The following is an 18,472-nucleotide window of genomic DNA, read 5'->3' on the forward strand; positions in this document are numbered from 1 at the left end:
ATAAATAGGAGAAGACATTTACAGCCAGCACTTTTTCTCCAGAGCCTTTGTTGGGACTAATTATCAACAACAACAAAAAAACGTAATATGGCAGTCTTGTATTTTAAGCTCACGCTTTAGGGGATACATTCTCAGTCTTAAACGTGGGAACTGCAAATATAACTGCCATTACATGGTAATGGGAGTTAAAGGATGTAGAGTCCTCATGTAAAGATCAGAACATACTTTTCTATTAGTCCTTCAAGGACAGACTTTCAAAATGTTTGATTCTAATAATCCCGTGCTGTGAGTAGATTGGTTACTCTTCACTTTGTAAATGAACCTGGGCTATGTGAAATCTGATATCAACCGATCAAGATTTGAGTTTCAGTTATGGATGAAAACTGTCTCAATTAAACTTTTATCACCCTCATCATGAGTATGCAGGGTGTGTACACAAAAGCTTTTTATCAGCTAACTATACGAAAGATAAACACTGTAATAATTCGTGTGATCCAAAATGGGCAAAAGCAAAAGACTAGCTTCCCCTCAGGAAGAAAATTTTCAGACCTATGAAAAGGACAACAATACTAATAAAAAAAATTGTATTTACTTAGAAGCATTCAGAATGTCAACAAAACAGCTGCAACTTTTCTTTTTTTTGCAATTACAGAGTGGTATTCAGTTAACAGAACAACAATTATTTCGTATAAGCTGCATCAGAGACAACTGAAGATGAAAAAACTACCATCCCCATATATAACTAATTTGTGCTGTGCACCAACAAGAACCTGCTTTAAATTTCCATGCCAATTTACAACCCCCATACTGTACCAGGCAAGGTTAGTGGCTATTGAAAATACCACCAGGACAGGGCTATCTAAAGACACATTCGGTAGTGTGTTAACTATACAAAAAAAGACACTGTACAGTTTAAAAACAAATCTTACACAGCCTTACATTTCAATTTTTTTCTTTAAAAGGAGTGAGTTGTGTACAGGGGGGTTAAATGCTTTATAGACAAGAAAAAAAAAACTGCGCTAGAACCAACTTATTCATCATCATCATCTTCTTCTTCCTCTTCATCCTCTTCATCCTCCTCCTCCTCCTCCTCCTCTTCATCTTCCTCATCTTCCTCCTCTTCCTCCTCTTCCTTCTTTTTCTTGCTTTTTTCAGCCTTGACGACTCCCTTTTTTGCTGCATCAGGCTTCCCTTTAGCTCGGTATGCAGCAATATCCTTTTCGTACTTTTCCTTCAGTTTAGCAGCCTTCTTCTGATAAGGCTGCTTGTCATCTGCAGCAGTGTTATTCCACATCTCTCCCAGTTTCTTTGCAACATCACCAATGGATAGGCCAGGATGTTCTCCTTTGATTTTTGGACGATACTCAGAACAAAACAAGAAAAAGGCCGAAGGAGGCCTCTTGGGTGCATTGGGATCCTTGAACTTCTTTTTTGTCTCCCCTTTAGGAGGGATATAAGTTTTCATTTCTCTTTCATAACGGGCCTTGTCCGCCTTTGCCATGTCTTCAAACTTTCCTTTCTCTTTAGCAGACATGGTCTTCCACCTCTCTGAGCACTTCTTAGAAAACTCTGAGAAGTTGACAGAAGCATCTGGGTGCTTCTTCTTGTGCTCCTCCCGGCAAGTTTGCACAAAGAATGCATATGATGACATTTTGCCTCTCGGCTTCTTAGGATCTCCTTTGCCCATGCTTAATTATTTTTCCTCCGCGAGGCACAGAGTCGCCCAGTGCCCGTCCGGCTCTCACTTGCCCCGGCGCTGTCTCTATGGAGCTCAATGTACTGCAATGGCTGTGAGAGCGGGAGCCAGACGCAGCCTCCTCACTCTCTCCGCTCTGTAACATTGGCCATTTAATTTCTATTTAATTTTACATAAAACAAGGACTTAAAAATAAGTATCACATCTAAGCAATATGGAATCAAAATTAAGCTTGACTTCTGTATTGTAGAGGTGCAGTTTATGTAGAAAGCAAACACCTTTCAAGCATTAACAGGACATTTGAAGGAATTATCTGTAAATACATAGTTTTTCGGCTGTAAACAGTAAAGTATAGAGGAGGGCCAAAGGAAATTTATGGGAAAATTCAGGTTCAGATATTGCTTGCTTTATCATTCTTCTTTTTTAAAAAATTTAGATACAATTGACATATAACATTATATTAGTTTCAGCTGTACAACCTAATGATTCGATTATTTGTATATACTGTGAAGGGATCACTACAGTGAGTCTAGTTAACATCCATCACCACACATAGTTACAGCACTTTTTTTATTGTGATGAAAACTTTTAAGATTTACTCGCTTAGCAATTTCAAATATATAATACAGTATTATTTACTATAGCCCCCATGCTGTACATTACATCCCCATGACATTGATTTTATAGCTGGAAGTTTGTACTTTTTAACCCCCTTCACTCATTTTGCATCCCCAAGCCCCCACCTCTGGTAACCACCAATCTCTTCTCTGTATCCGTGTGCTTGATTTCTTGTTTGCTTGTTTTGTTTTTAGATTCCACTTATAAGTGAGATCATGTGGTATCTTTCTCTGTCTGACTTTTTTCACTGAGCATAAGGCTCTCAAGGTCCATTCATGTTGTTGCAAATGGCAAGCTTTCCTTCTATTTATGGCTGAGTAATATTCCATTGTATATATATACTACATCTTCTTTATCTGATCATCTATTGATGAACACTTAGGTTGTTTCCATAACTTGGCTATTTTAAATAATGTTGTAATGCACATGAGGGTGCATATATATTTTCCAGTTAGTGTTTTCATTTTTTTTTCAGATAAATACCCAGAAGTGGAATTGCTGAATCATATGGTAGTTATATTTTTAATTTTTTGAGTAACCTCTGTATGTTTTCCACAGTAGCTGTACCAATTTACATTCCCAGCAACGGTGTACAAGTGTTCCCTCTTCTCCACATCCTCGCCAACACTTTAACTTAAATACTTTAATATACATCATCCAAAGAGGAGTTTTGCAGAATTTCAATATATCTGAAGAATTTTTAAAAAATGTAAGTCAACTGAATTGACTCATTAAAATGCACTTCAAAATGATATCAAGGGGCAACTGCACAACTGCAAAGCAGAGATGCAGGTCTGTAGATGTCATTAATTCAGTCACATTTGTTGAATTCAAATGAGGCTATATAGTCCCCTGTATAGAAAAATGCAAAAGAAAGAAGATACTCATTTTTTTTTTTTTGCTTGAGGTGCTTACTCTGGCTTTTGGCATCACAACTTTTTATGTACAATAAAGTAGAAGGTGTTATGAGTCAGGTGACCAGGATCAGTGCCCCTTGCTGCCTCTTTGTGACCTTGGGCAAGTCTCTTAAAGCCCTGCAGGCTGAAGTTTCTTCATGTGAAAAATGAACAGTTCAGAAAATATATTTTCTAATATCTTTTTCAGCTTTAAAAGTGTATGGTTTCAAGTGAATGAAAATTAACATGGTGTGAACAAACTGCTTTGTTCACTTATTCACTGAGAGCATCCTAGGAGCTGAGTACTCTAATGGGGCTGTGGATATAAAAGACAGGAACATTTGGTCCTGCTTTCAAGAGGCTCACAAAGCAAGAGCAAGACTGACCAGCTAGCAATTAAAATGAACCGTACTCAGTGTGGCCCAAATCACTGGGAGTTCAGAGGAGGGCAGGTTTATCTCTAGGGTTAGGTGGGGCAGCCATCCAGGCTGTGGCGGTAAGATGTGTGATAGACCCCAAAACATAAGTGGAAGTTTGGCAGGTAGAAAAGTAGGGAGGATGCCTCTGGCAAACAGAATAGCATTGACAAGACATACACCCTGGGACTTCCCTGGTGGCACAGTGGTTAAGAACCCACCTGCCAATGCAGGGGACACGGGTTCGAGACCTGGTCCGGGAAGATCCCACATGCCGCGGAGCAACTAAGCCCGCTAGCCACGACTACTGAGCTGATGCGCCACAACTACTGAAGCCCACGTGCCTAAAGTCCGTGCTCTCAACAAGAGAAGCCACCGCGATGAGAAGCCCACGCACCACAACGACGCTCCCTGCAACTAGAGAAAAGCCTGCGCATAGCAACAAAGACCCAACGCAGCCAAAAAAAAAAAAAAAACAAAAAAGCATACACTCTGTGCTTGAAGGGTTAGCGAAAAGTAACAGAGACAGAAGAATTGTTTGAGACTTGATTGTGAAGAGCTTTAAAAGTCATGCTAAGAACTTTTGACTTTATCCCAAAGGCATTGGGGAACCATGAAATTAGGAGACATGATCAAATTTCTTTCAGAAAGTTCACTCAGGTGGCACTTGTGGAGTCTGGATAGAGGGAAGATGGAAGGGAAGCTCTTTGGAGACTATTTGGATGGTCCATGGGAACAATGATGAGAGGCTTACCTGGGGCTATGACAGTGGGAACAGGGAGGAAGGGACACATTTGAGAGATGGCTCAGAAATAGAATCAACAGCATCTATTTATTCATTCACTCTACAGATTTATTCAGTCTGTGCTATGTGTCAGCCAGTATGAACCATGAAGAGAATAGAAGTACTTGATGCTGACAGGGGAGTGGTCAGATTAGAGCAGAGGGAGGTGGTACTAGTTTGGATGGGCTTCCTGGAGGAATGCAGTCTGACCTAACTTTCCAAAAAAGGAAAAGAGACATGAATTCATAGAAAGAGGCAGGGGAACATTTTATTGCCCGATTAAGGGCTTGTAAGAATGCAAGAATGAAGAGATGACCAGCAGGTATGCTTGACTAGCAAAGAGAGTCTTTTTTAACCTGGAAAAAATGGAGAGATGGGTGGCGTTTGGGAGAGAAGACTGAGAGCAGAAACATCGAAATTTGATGTAGTGACCACGGGGTACCCCTGTAGGTTTTTTAGAACCCATAGGGAACTACTGTGGGTTTTTAGGAGGAGAGGAGCTGTGTGGTAGAGTAGAAAAAAATGATGGAATTAATGCTTGTAGATCTGGATTATGCTACTAACTAGCTGGGTCATCATTCAAATCATTTAATGTCTCCAAAGCTCATGTTTGTATAGTTAGGATGGGAGCAAAAAGGCATTTAGATGGAAATCCAGCTAAGAGGCAACTACAGTAGTCAATTCAAAAATGCATGTGAAGTACAAACCATGGACCAGACACTATATAGCCACTGGGGAACAGGAAGAATAAGAAATGGCAGGGAAATGGACTTTCCAGCCTGCTGGGCACCTGGAAGTAAGAATATTGTCCAGGAAAAGCTTGGATACTTGCCTTTATTTTCTTCCCTCCCATCTCACCCCATTTCTACCTCTGGATATGGCCTTGCTGATGCTGGGTTTGACTCAAGAAACAAAGGGATGATGGTATCTGGAAATATTTCCTATCAAAGGTATGAATTATTTGCATACATTCGTGAATAGTGATGCAAGTCCCAGCTATAAAAGGATTAGACTTGGGCTGCATCATGACCCCCAGCCCCTCAGGTGCTTTGGGCACCAAGGGAAGCTGCTATAAACAGCTTCATCTGCTTCTGCTCTGGGTGGCTGCCCGACCACTTCTGGCGTTCTTGGCCAAAGAAATCAGGCACGTAACCTTACAGATTAAGCAAAAGTGGTTTCTCCCTGCCAGTTTAAACCTACCTGTATGCTTCATCAGTCTTTGGCTTTCAATGGGATTACAGTCTAATAGGAAGATAGACATATAAACAAATACATTACAGTGCGACAAGTGGTTCTTTTTTCTATAGACTGGCAGTGTGGTGCTGGGGAACTGAAATGGAACAACTTTCTCTGCTGAATTTGGCTTTGCCAACAGACGAACTTCTTTCTGTTTCCTTGTAAAACATCGTGCTGAGTCCTGACAAGTGGAGGTGCCCTGGTTGCCTAGGAGGGAATATTCTCCCAGGGACTGGGCAGGGACTTGAGACAAGGGAAATGTGGTTCTTCTTGTCCCCTGAAAAAGTAACACTGGATTTTCCGGCCTAGAGGTACATTGCCTAATCTGCCTCGGTGCTTCTCATCTTTCTGTGTCCTGGCCCTTCTTGGGCTGCTTGTCTGAGGGAAGATGATTGATGAAAATAACCTTTCTTTGTCTTCTGTAGACGCTCACCCAAAAATCAGGCACCAGACTGGAGAGTCTCTGCCGTTATTTAGAAATGAAAATTAAGGCAAGTCATTTATCCTTTTGGGTGTAATTTGTTCATCAGTTACAAAGAGACTGTCCTTCCTACTCAAAAGGCTAATATGAGGATGAATACAATTTGGGAAGATATCTTTGCAACATAGAGGATCACTAAATACAATGCACCATTTAATTATCGATCCTCTCCATAGCTTTTTCTAGCCTCCAGCATCTACTAGCCATTTTTAGTTTCATCCGCTGCCTTAAAGCATTCTCCTTAAATTCTTTCAATTTCAGTCAAGCTCCTGATGGGCAAGCATAGTTCACATTCTTGCTGAGGGACACCTGAAGTCAGCTTTCACCCCCTAACCAGGTATCCAAAGCCAGATTTATATTTCTTTTAAAACAAGGGGAATGAAATCCTCAATAGAAAGGTTGTCTGGCAACCAGATAAAAGAAGGAATTTCTTTCAGGCTTTCCAAGAAGACAGAATGGGAGTCTTGAAATATAAATTACTTTTTATTGGTGTCTTGAAAAGGTATTATTCTCAACCATCTGCCTCTCTTACCCCCGTGACTGAATATGGCCTATGCAAGCAATTAAACCATTGTGTGTCTTTAAATTGAATGAAAGTAGAGATATTTTAGGAGATGGAAGAAACCTTAGAGATTTCCTGGTTTATCCACTTATTTCTTGAAGTAGGGAAGTGGAATTTAGAACAGGTCAAAGATTTCCCCTTGATCTCTAGCTTTTCAGTGCTGAGCCAAGATCAAACCCAGGGTTTCTAACTCCCAGTTCAGGGTCCTCACCCCTGGGCTAAAGATAAGATACGAGCATGAATAACTACAATAGAGGCAGAGAATGGTATTCTAAGTCTCACACTAGGCCTCAATGTCCAGCCTGATGGTAAGTGTGGTAGAAGCAGTCAAAGGCCCTAGGCCAAGGGGACATCATTTCTGCCCACACAGTCAAAGGGCATTTGGGTTGGAGAGCATAAATGACCCTTCAGATGTTTACCTTGGAGGTATTAAATTCCAACTGTGCCTATTTCACGGAGGAAGGACAACTGGTTGGTGTCCTTTCTCCTAGCTCAGAATTGCTCGGGTTATTCTGATCTTTACATCTTGGTGAAATAGGAACAATCCAGTTCAGCAGGTGATTGTCCTAGGTTGCGTCTTCCCTGAGACAAGGATTTGGGTGCCTGGAGTTTATTTGGAAATTGATTCCAGGAAACACCAGTAGAGGAAGGGGAAAGTGAGACAGGGAAGGGAGGCAGCTGGTAAAGGGGTGTTATCAAGTGCCCACTTGGGCAACTAGAGTTTATGCCCCTGGGGAACTCTACAGCCAGTGTACAAAAGATGCCTGGAGTTCTCCCAGTTGGAGTGAGGGAGCTGGGCGTTTATTTACCACATTCCATTGGTCATCCTTTGAGACCACTTTTCTAGCACTGCATGTAGCATGCACGTGATACACAATTTGTGCTTTTTGGAGAAAACCCATCTAGCAGATAGGTGTGAGCCTCTCACCAACTCTCGGTGGTTTGTCTCTGTGTTTTTTGTTGCCTTTGTCACAAGAGGCTGTCTAAGCTCCACTCTTGGCTGGAATGTACTGTGGCAGCCTCCAACAGCTCAATCATTGTTGTGCTGACAGCGCTCCCTCCAAGAACTGTCAACCTCTGACACATACGAGGAAATGACAGCCTTGTACAAAGCGCCATAACCAGCTCCCTAACTGGATGAGGTCTCATAGAAACTGTCAAGACAATGGCAGGTACTACAGTCCTTCAGAAGCTCCACAAAATGACTGCTGCTGCCGAATTGCTGCCTTCATTTCAGACATTGACTAGTTGAGAGTGAATTGGCTTCTGACAAGTTTCTTCCTCTCTGAGTTTGGGATGGATCCTGCCTGCTTTCTACCTGACCATTCAAAGTGTTGGCATGGGCACCTGGACTGCCCCTTGGAGCTGGTGCCTGGAACTCACCTGCTAGGATGAACAGGAAAGTGAACCATGAGAAGAGTCCTAGGAAGGCTGCATGTCAAATGGATGCTTCACACGAGCTTCCTGGTTTCTATCCTGCTCCCTGCTCTTAGGCATCTCTGTTGTGCATAGACAACCTGGGCGGCCCCCTTTGCTGGTCTTAGGTATCTCCTCTGGCACCTCTTCAGTGCAAGACTCAGCACATGGTAACTTATTGTGCTGCCTCCTAGGGCTGATTCTCTGGTGAACTCGGTGGCCAGTGGGGTCTTCCTTGGGGAGCTTCCTTGGGAACCTTGAGGGTCATACCCCTGTAGAGGTGAGGCAGTGGATTTTCAGAGGACTATTGCAAATTCTGCTAAACTTAGAGACAACCTAGTGTGAGATGTATTCTAGGCTACAGGTCAAGCATTTTCAAGAACAGAACCTTACATTAGTTTTCCTGTATTTAAATGCAAGTGAAATAGTTTTGGAGATTCAAATTTCAGTCTACATAATTCAGGTGTGCAAAATTAGAACTTTTTTTCTCTTTAACTGACCTTAATACTTGTTGTGGGTTGAATTTTGTCCTTCCAAAAAGAAATGTTGGAGTTCTGATCCCCCAGTACCTCAGAATATGACCTTATTTGAAGACAGGGTCTTTACAGAGGGAGTCAAGTTGAAATGAGGTCATTAGGATGAGTCCTAATCCAATATGACCCATGTCCTACCTCAAGGGGAAAATTGGACACTGACATGCACTCAGGGAAAACACCACATGCCAAAGAAGGCAGAGATCAAAGTGGTGCTTCTAAAGCTAAGGAACGCTAAAGATTGCCAGGGAACCAGCAGAAGCCAAGGCAGAGGCATGGAACAGTCTGTCTCTTGGCCCTCAGAAGGAAGCACCCATGTTGATACCTTGATCCTGGACTTCTTGCCTCCAGAATTAAGAGAATCATGAGAGAGTACATTTCTGCTGTTTAAGCCGTCCAGTTTGTTGTGCTTTGTTATGGCAGACCTAGCAAACCAATACAACACTCAAATCTTTTTCAATGATGGTGATAAACTTGATCTTGCCAATTCAAAGCAAATTTGGGAGTCTTCAGGTGAATTCAGTCTCTTTTGAATAAATGCTCAAGCAATTCCTATTTTCCTCTTTTTCTCTTCCCGCCCTACACGGAGGTATCTGTCCTCTGGATTCTGCTGCCATGTCTCTTTTCTTCTTTATTACATTGGTTCTAAATGCTCCGTGTCTGTTACTGATGTATCCACTCTGCATGCCGCCCCTGTATCAGGTCACTGGATCCAACCCGTTTATTCAACTTCAACACCCTCATCTTAACTGTGAGGTTTAGTCAGGGCCACCAGCTCATTCTCAGCCTCATCTGCACCTGTCTTGAGCAAAGTAGGGACAGGATGGGCTCAGCCAGGGGCAGGGGAACCTTTCAGATGTTGTCCTGAACCTGTCTCTGGGGCCATAGGCTGCCAGGACAGGAAATGGTGGTCCCAGGGTATACCTCTGCCATCCCAGACCTATCCTACCACCACTTTGCCTCTCCTCTGGCTACCCATGTGTCAAGGGACCTTCTGTGAGGCTGAGATGTGTGATCTCTGTGGTATCATTGCAGTAATAACTGGAAACGTTCTGAAATCCCATCAGTGGGAGAAGGATTAAATAAGTGAAGAGTATTCATATTGTGGAATACTGTGCAGCTGTTAAAAAGTGTGAGGGATCTCTCTTTATCCTGGCACGGAAAGATCTCCAAGACATATTATGTTCTAGAACAATACTATGGTATGGCTTCATTTTTGTGAAAACAAATCTATATACATGAGTATGGATGCAAAGGCATAGAAAATCCTGGATGGGCACATATCTAAGTGTTAAGAGCATTACCCAGAGGAGACATATGGATTGGGAGAGGGGAGCAGGTATGTGAAAGAGGATGTTCACTTTTTCCTCAGAGTCTTTTTGTATGATATGAAATATTAACAAAACTGTAGTAATGAATTATGAAATTTTGACAAGTAAAAAAAATTAGCCAGACCCCTCCAAAATACCATAAACCGTACTGAGAATGGCCTGCCTGTCCTTTTCTTGATAATTAAACTGTTCACTCTTTCTTCAGTCTGAAAAGGCTCAGGCATACAGGCATACTTGTTGGCTTAACTGAACCTCTCTTTCACTCAGATGTTGTTAGCACAAAACTTTAATGAATAAATGAAGGACCAGAGAATACAGCTCCAAATTGCCCTCTAGACCACAGCCTGTGTTGTCACAGAGGCCTTTGGCAATCCAAAAGGAATAAAGTTGAATCAAGTAACAAGGGGAAATCAATATCTTATTCACGTTAAACCTGCCCTTATGCTCTCCATTATGTGACTTGCCACACTGAGAATCGATCTGTTTCTCTTCATGTGGAACACAGGGGCTCTAAAATTTTCATTTATATATATTAATTTTTAAGACGAGAACTTCACTTCATGGCGCTATTTCCTTTCCCTGTAAAACTGGTGGGTTAATAGCAGAATTAAAAACAGAACTCCTCATGTTTGACTCAGCTCCAGTCCTGCATACTAAGTAAACGTTCTCAGAGGAATGGTTCTTGGGTCAGGACAAGGATAATAATGGTCATTAATAACCATCACTCATTACATGGTTCATCTTCCCCTGAGCTCTTCTAACCTACTGTTTATAAATGCTCTTTAATGTGCCAAGTGCCCTGGTCCCACCGAGGCAGACACACACTTGGAGGGAGGGTAATTGCTGCTGTCGTGATGAACCCTGGCCTGTGCACGCAGCGTTCCCAGATCGCTTCTCCTGCCTCTGGGGCAGAGGGTTAATGGTCACTGTCCAAGACCGCTTGGGACAGGGAGTGGTGGAATCTAATTACTGGCTCTTGTGGGTGGACCCATGTGTGTCTTGATGAACAGGATGAGCTAAAGTAATCTCCAAATCTGCATGCTAACTACCTTCTGGAAGTTATTGTTATTTTGAAGGCCCTAAGGAAATTATATCTTTATTGTGAATCTAAACGATCCTCTATTAACTCTCGCTGTTGCCTTACCTGATTCTTATTGCTCTGAAACCTTGATCCAGCAGCAACTAAATTACCTCCTCATTTTGTCCAAGAGAACCTAGATTATTTCTGTCTGTGGAACCACTGTCCCCAGCGTAGATCCCTGTCCTCATTTGTACCCTGCCTCCCCTCCTCACCAGCCCCCTCCCCAACTGGTAGATCCTATATGGGAACAAGTACATAATTCTCTCTTTCCAAACAAATTGGATGAGATTTTGTTTTCTGCTTTTTGAGGATGTGACTGGACACTTTAACTAAAGGTTCTTGCACCTTTATTTTCTCCTTTTTGAGTAGGCGACTGAGTCGTCAGAAGTCAGAAAGAATAAGCAGGGTTCATGGTGAAACTTATAATTATGGTTGGAACTTGAAACAGTATTTGCAAGCTATTGTTGATATTTTTTTTCTGGTTTGTATGTGTGTGTTGCAGTTATATATATTTCCATTTATTTTGCCAGTGGGTAAATTCTTTATTCCCTTGAACCGCTGGAAAACATTTGTCTGTTAACACACAGGTGACTATTCTGCACACATACACATCCCCTTGCCATGAATCTTTTTTTTTTTCACATCTTTATTGGAATATAATTGCTTTACAATGTTGTGTTAGTTGCTGCTGGATAACAAAGTGAATCAGCTATATGTATACATGTATCACCATATCTCCTCCCTCTTGCATTTCCCTCCCACCCTCCCTATCCCACCCCTCTAGGTGGGCACAAAGCACCTAGCTGATCTCCCTGTGCTATGCGGCTGCTTCCCACTAGCTAGCTATTTTACATTTGGTAGTGTATATATGTCCATGCCACTCCCTCACTTCTTCCCAGCTTACCCTTCCCCCTCCCTGTGTCCTCAAGTCCATTCTCTACATCTGCATCTTTATTCCTGTCCTGTCCCTACGTTTTTCAGAATCTTTTTTTTTTTTTTTTTAGATTCCATATATATGTGTTAGCATACGGTATTTGTATTTTTCTTCCTGACTTACTTTACTCTGTATGACAGTCTCTAGGTCCATTCATCTGTTGATGGATACTTAGGTTGCTTCCATGTCCTGGCTATTGTAAATAGAGTTGCAATGAACATTGTGGTACATGACTCTTTTTGAAATATGCTTTTCTCCGGGTATATGCCCAGTAGTGGGATTGCTGGGTCATATGGTAGTTCTATTTTTAGTTCTTTAAGGAACCTCCATACTGTTCTCCATAGTGGCTGTATCAATTTACATTCCCACCAAGAGTGCAAGAGGGTTCCCTTTTCTCCACACCCTCTCCAGCATTTATTGTTTGTAGATTTTTGATGATGGCCATTCTGCCCGGTGTGAGGTGATACTTCATTGTAGTTTTGATTTGCATTTCTCTAATGATTAGTGATGTTGAGCATCCTTTCATGTGTTTGTTGGCAATCTGTATATCTTCTTTAGAGAAATGTCTATTTAGGTCTTCTGCCCATTTTTGGATTGGGTTGTTTGTTTTTTTGATATTGAGCTGCATGAGCTGTTTGTATATTTTGGAGATTAATCCTTTGTCAGTTGCTTCGTTTGTAAATATTTTCTCCCATTCTGAGGGTTGTCTTTTCATCTTGCTTATTGTTCCCTTTGCTGTGCAAAAGCTTTGAAGTTTCATTAGGTCCCATTTGTTTATTTTTGTTTTTATTTCCATTTCTCTAGGAGTTGGGTCAAAAAGGATCTTGTTGTGATTTATGTCATAGAGTGTTCTGCCTATGTTTTCCTCTAAGAGTTTTATAGTGTCTGGCCTTACATTCAGGTCTTTAATCCATTTGTAGCTTATTTTTGTGTATAATTAGGGAGTACTCTAATTTCATTCTTTCCCATGTAGCTGTCCAGTTTTCCCAGCACCACTTACTGAAGAGACTGTCTTTTTCCATTGTGTATTCTTGCCTCCTTTATCAAAGATAAGGTGACCATATGTACGTGGGTTTATCTCTGGGCTTTCTATCCTGTTCCATTGATCTATATTTCTGTTTTTGTGCCAGTACCATACTGTCTTGATTACTGTAGCTTTGTAGTAGTAGTCAGGGAGCCTGATTCCTCCAGCTCCATTTTTCTTTCTCAAGATTGCTTTGGCTGTTCAGGGTCTTTTGTGTTTCCATACAAATTGTGAAGTTTTTTGTTCTAGTTCTGTGAAAAATGCCATGGTAGTTTGATAGGGATTGCACTGAATCTGTAGATTGCTTTGGGTAGTATAGTCATTTTCACAATGTTGATTCTTCCATCTAAGAACATGGTATATCTCTCCATCTGTTTGTATCATCTTTAATTTCTTTCATCAGTGTCTTATAGTTTTCTGCATACAGGTCTTTTGTCTCCTTTATTCTTTTTGTTGCAATGATAAATGGAAGTGTTTCCTTAATTTCTTTTTTAGATTTTTCATCATTAATGTATAGGAATGCAAGAGATTTCTGTGCATTAATTTTGTATCCTGCTACTTTGCCAAATTCACTGATTAGCTCTAGTAGTTTTCTGGTAGCATCTTTAGGATTCTCTATGTATAGTATCCTGTCATCTGCAAACAGTGACAGTTTTACTTCTTCTTTTCTGATTTGGATTCCTTTTATTTCTTTTTCTTCTCTGGTTGCTGTGGCTAAAACTTCCAAAACTATGTTGAATAATAGTGGTGAGAGTGGGCAACCTTGTCTTTTTCCTGATCTTAGTGTAAATGGTTTCAATTTTTCACCATTGAGAATGATGTTGGCTGTGGGTTTGTCATATATGGCCTTTATTATGTTGAGGTAAATTCCCTCTATGCCTACTTTCTTGAGGGTTTTATCATAAATGGGTGTTGAATTTTGTTGAAATCTTTTTCTGCATCTATTGAGATGATCATACGGTTTTTCTTCTTCAATTTGTTGATATGGTGTATCACATTGATTGATTTGCATATATTGAAGAATCCTTGCCTTCCTGGGATAAACCCTACTTGATCCTGGTGTATGATCCTTTTAATGTGCTGTTGGATTCTGTTTGCTAGTATTTTGTTGAGGATTTTTGCATCTATGTTCATCAGTGATATTGGCCTGTAGTTTTCCTTTTTGTGACACCTTTGTCTGATTTTGGTATCAGGGTGATGGTGGCCTCGTAGAATGAGTTTGGGAGTGTTCCTCCTTCTGCTATATTTTGGAAGAGTTTGAGAAGGATAGGTGTTAGCTCGTCTCTAAATGTTTGATAGAATTCACCTGTGAACCCATCTGGTCCTGGGCCTTTGTTTGTTGGAAGATTTTTAATCATAGTTTCAATTTCATTACTTGTGATTGGTCTGTTTATATTTTCTATTTCTCCCTGGTTCAGTCTTGGAAGGTTGTGCTTTTCTAAGAGTTTGTCCATTTCTTCCAGGTTGTCCATTTTATTGGCATAGAGTTGCTTGTAGTTATCTCTCATGATCCTTTGTATTTCTGCAGTGTCAGTTACTTCTCCTTTTTCATGTCTAATTCTATTGATTTGAATCTTCTCCCTTTTTTTCCTGATGAGTCTGGCTAATGGTTTATCAATTTTGTTTATCTTCTCAAAGAACCAGCTTTTAGTTTTATTGATCTTTGTTATCATTTCCTTCATTTCTTGTTAATTTATTTCTCATCTGATCTTTATTATTTCTTTCATTTTGGTAACTTCGGATTTTTTATGTTCTTCTTTCTCTAATTGCTCTAGGTGTAAGGTTAGGTTGTTTATTTGAGATGTTTCTTGTTTCTTGAGGTAGGCTTGTATTGCTATAAACTTCCCTCCTAGAACTGCTTTTTCTGCCTCCCATAGCTTTTGGGTCATTGTGTCTCTGTTGTCATTTGTTTCTAGGTATTTTTTGATTTCCTCTTTGATTTCTTCAATGATCTCTTGGTTATTTAGTAGTGTATTTTTAGCCTCCATGTGTTTGTATTTTTTACAGATTTTTTCCTGTAATTGATATCTAGTCTCATAGCGTTATGGTCAGAAAAGATACTTGATATGATTTCAATTTTCTTAAATTTACCAAGGCTAGATTTGTGACCCAAGATATGATCTATCCTGGAGATTGTTCCATGAACACCTGAGAAGAAAGTGTATTCTTTTGGTTTTGGATGGAATGTCCTATAAATATCAATTAAGTTCATCTTGTTTAATGTATCATTTAAAGCTTGTGTTTCCTTATTTATTTTCATTTTGGATGATCTGTCCATTGGTGAAAGTGGGGTGTTAAAGTCCCCTACTGTTATTGTGTTATTGTTGATTTCCCCTTTTATGGCTCTTAACATTTGCCTTATGTATGGAGGTGCTCCTATGTTGGGTGCATAAATATTTACAATTGTTATATCTTCTTCTTGGATCACTATGTAGTGCCTTTCTTTGTCTCTTGTAATAGTCTTTATTTTAAAGTCTATTTTGTCTGACATGTGAATTGCTAGTCCAGCTTTCTTTGGATTTCCATTTGCATGGAACATCTTTTTCCATCCCCTCACTTTCAGTCTGTATGTGGCCCTAGGTCTGAAGTGGGTTTCTTGTAGACAGCATATATATGGCTCTTGTTTTTGTATCCATTCAGCCAGTCTATATCTTTTGGTTGGAGAATTTAATCCATTTACATTAAGGTAGTTATCGATATGTATGTTCCTATTACCATTTTCTTAATTGTTTTGGGTTTGTTATTGTACGTCTTTTCCTTCTCTTGGGTTTCCTGCCTAGAGGAGTTCCTTTAGCATTTGTTGTAAAGCTGGTTTGGTGGTGCTGAATTCTTTTAGTTTTTGCTTGTCTGTAAATGTTTTAATTTCTCCGTGGAATCTGAATGAGATCCTTGCTGGGTAGATTAATCTTGGTTATAGGTTTTTCCCTTTCATCACTTTAAATATGTCCTGCCACTCCCTTCTGGCTTGCAGGGTTTCTGCTGAATGATCAGCTGTTAACCTTATGGGGATTCCTTTGTATGTTATTTGTTGTTTTTCCCTTGCTGCTTTTAATATTTTTTCTTTGTATTTAATTTTTGATAGTTTCATTGATATGTGTCTTGGCATGTTTCTCCTTGGATTTATCCTGTATGGGACTCTCTGTGCTTCCTGGACTTGATTTACTATTTCCTTTCCCATATTAAGGAAGTTTTCAACTATAATCTCTTCAAATATTTTCTCAGTCCCTTTCTTTTTCTCTTCTTCTTCTGGAACCCCTATAATTCGAATGTTGGTGTGTTTAATGTTGTCCCAGAGGTCTCTGAGACTGTCCTCAGTTCTTTTCATTCTTTTTTATTTATTCTGCTCTGCAGTAGTTACTTCCACTATTTTATCTTCCAGGTTACTTATCTGTTCTTCTGCCTCAGTTATCCTGCTATTGATTCCTTCTAGAGAATTTTTAATTTCATCTATTGTGTTGTTCATCATTGTTTGTTTGCTCTTTAGTTCTTCTAGGTCCTTGTTAAACATTTCTTGTATTTTCTCCATTCTATTTCCAAGATTTTGGATCATCTTTACTATCATTACTCTGAATTCTTTTTCAGGTAGACTGCCTATTTCCTCTTCATTTGTTTGGTCTGGTGGGTTTTTACCTTGCTCCTTCATCTGCTGTTTATTTCTCTGTCTTCTCATTTTGCTTAACTTACTGTGTTTGGGGTCTCTTTTTCACAGGCTGCACGTTCGTGGTTCCCTTTGTTTTTGGTGTCTGCCCCCAGTGGGTAAGGTTGGTTCAGTGGGTTGTGTAGGCTTCCTGATGGAGGGGACTGGTGCTAGTGTTCTGGTGGATTAGGCTGGATCTTGTCTTTCTGGTGGGCAGGACTGCGTCCGGTGGTGTGTTTTGGCGTGCCTGTGACCTTATTATGATTTTAGGCAGCCTCTCTCCTAATGCGTGGGCTTGTGTTCCTGTCTTGCTAGTTGTTTGAGATGGGGTGTCCAGCACTGTAGCTTGCTGGTCGTTGAATGAAGCTGGGTCTTAGCGTTGAGATGGAGATCTCTGGGAGAGCTTTTGATGTTTGATATTACGTGGGGCCAGCATGAATCTTTTGGGTAGACATTTTTGTTTTTCTATGAAGGCAGGAGCTAAAGCATAAAATTATGTCACCTGAGAAGTGATTAGGGAATTTTTCTTCTTCTTCTTCTTTTTTTTAATAGCGGAATTTTTCTTCTTAAACCAAATGAATGCCCAGCCAGACCAGCTTCCTAAAGTGAAGTGAGAACTGCTCAAGCTGTGCCTGGGAATATTAATAAAAGGAAGAGATGCCTCTGCCCACAGCTTGTCATTCCAGTGTCCCCCAGCCCTGCAGGCAGCAAAGACTGGAAGCATTGGAGATCCTTAAACCTCCGATTTAGGAGGTTGAAGCCTGCCATCTAGTGGCTACTCAGTAGAATTAACCAACATTTTGTTAAGTTTAAGCATGGCAACGGTTGGAATATACCGAGGTGTTACTAGCATGTACTCACAAGTGCCATCTGAATTTGGGCTGTGGTTATTCTGTAATAATACCAAGAACTCTAAAGCTTGAAAATGACTACCAGCACATCTTTGTCTTTAGGAAGCAGACGAGAAGGTGGATGCTGGAGAGGGTGGTATACTGTGCTGTCAGGTTCCTCCCCTAGAATCTGTAATGCTGTAAAGATCATAGCAGGTGATGCAGTAGAGCACCCAATTCACGAGGTTGATCTATGTATTGGGTGCTCAACACATGAAAAGTCATGATGCCTGCTGGTGGCTGGGCTATTTCCCTTCAACCTGGACAATGGGGATGAAAAAAAAAATGAGAGCATCTTTAATCGTTCCCTGTGGCTTATGATTTTAAGGGTTAGAGAACACCTGAAAGGGTTTGCTTTAAAAAACAAAAACCTATTGGGTGGATTTCAGTGATTTTTATCACAACCTGCTCCTGCTTTCTGCAGGTTGTAGGAGTTGGAAAATGATAGGGGAAGATTGTTGCTATGATATATGCAATCTATCCGAAGGTCAGAGCATGGGGAAAAAACGGGGAAATTGGGCTTACTGAGATCCCAAGTTCACATAAGAAGTAAGAGCAAGGTTGAGGAGATGAGTAATTTATGCATGAGCTGCATAATTCTTTTCAGTTTTCCCATCTGTGAGCTGGAAATGAAGGAATGATCAAATTTGCCAAGTGATTGTCTTCCCATGATGTTAAGGTGGTGGGACAACCTCTAAGGGTGTTAAGAATAGCACTTAAATATATACTCTATTTAAAGCGGTTCGCTGACAGATGACATATCAGGGCCTTTCCTTTTTTTTTTTTTTTTTTTTAAATAGTGCCACCTGATTCAAGTTGGGAACAGAAAACCACCTTTAAGTAAATGTTCCTTGTTCTACAGAAGATGCTTGAGTAGGTTCCCTTGGTTATATAAATGTCAGACAAGTTGGCCTCCGGTCCCAGGAGAAGGGAGTAA

General features: G+C 40.5%; 1 pseudogene; it reads right to left on the reverse strand.

The window, feature by feature from the left end:
* Positions 1-593: 593 nt before the first annotated feature.
* Positions 594-1,687, reverse strand: LOC132420192 (high mobility group protein B1 pseudogene; annotated as a pseudogene).
* Between the last annotated feature and the right edge of the window lie 16,785 nt (positions 1,688-18,472).

The sequence above is a fragment of the Delphinus delphis genome, chromosome 2, assembly GCF_949987515.2.
Source record: "Delphinus delphis chromosome 2, mDelDel1.2, whole genome shotgun sequence".
Taxonomy (NCBI): Eukaryota; Metazoa; Chordata; class Mammalia; order Artiodactyla; family Delphinidae; genus Delphinus; species Delphinus delphis.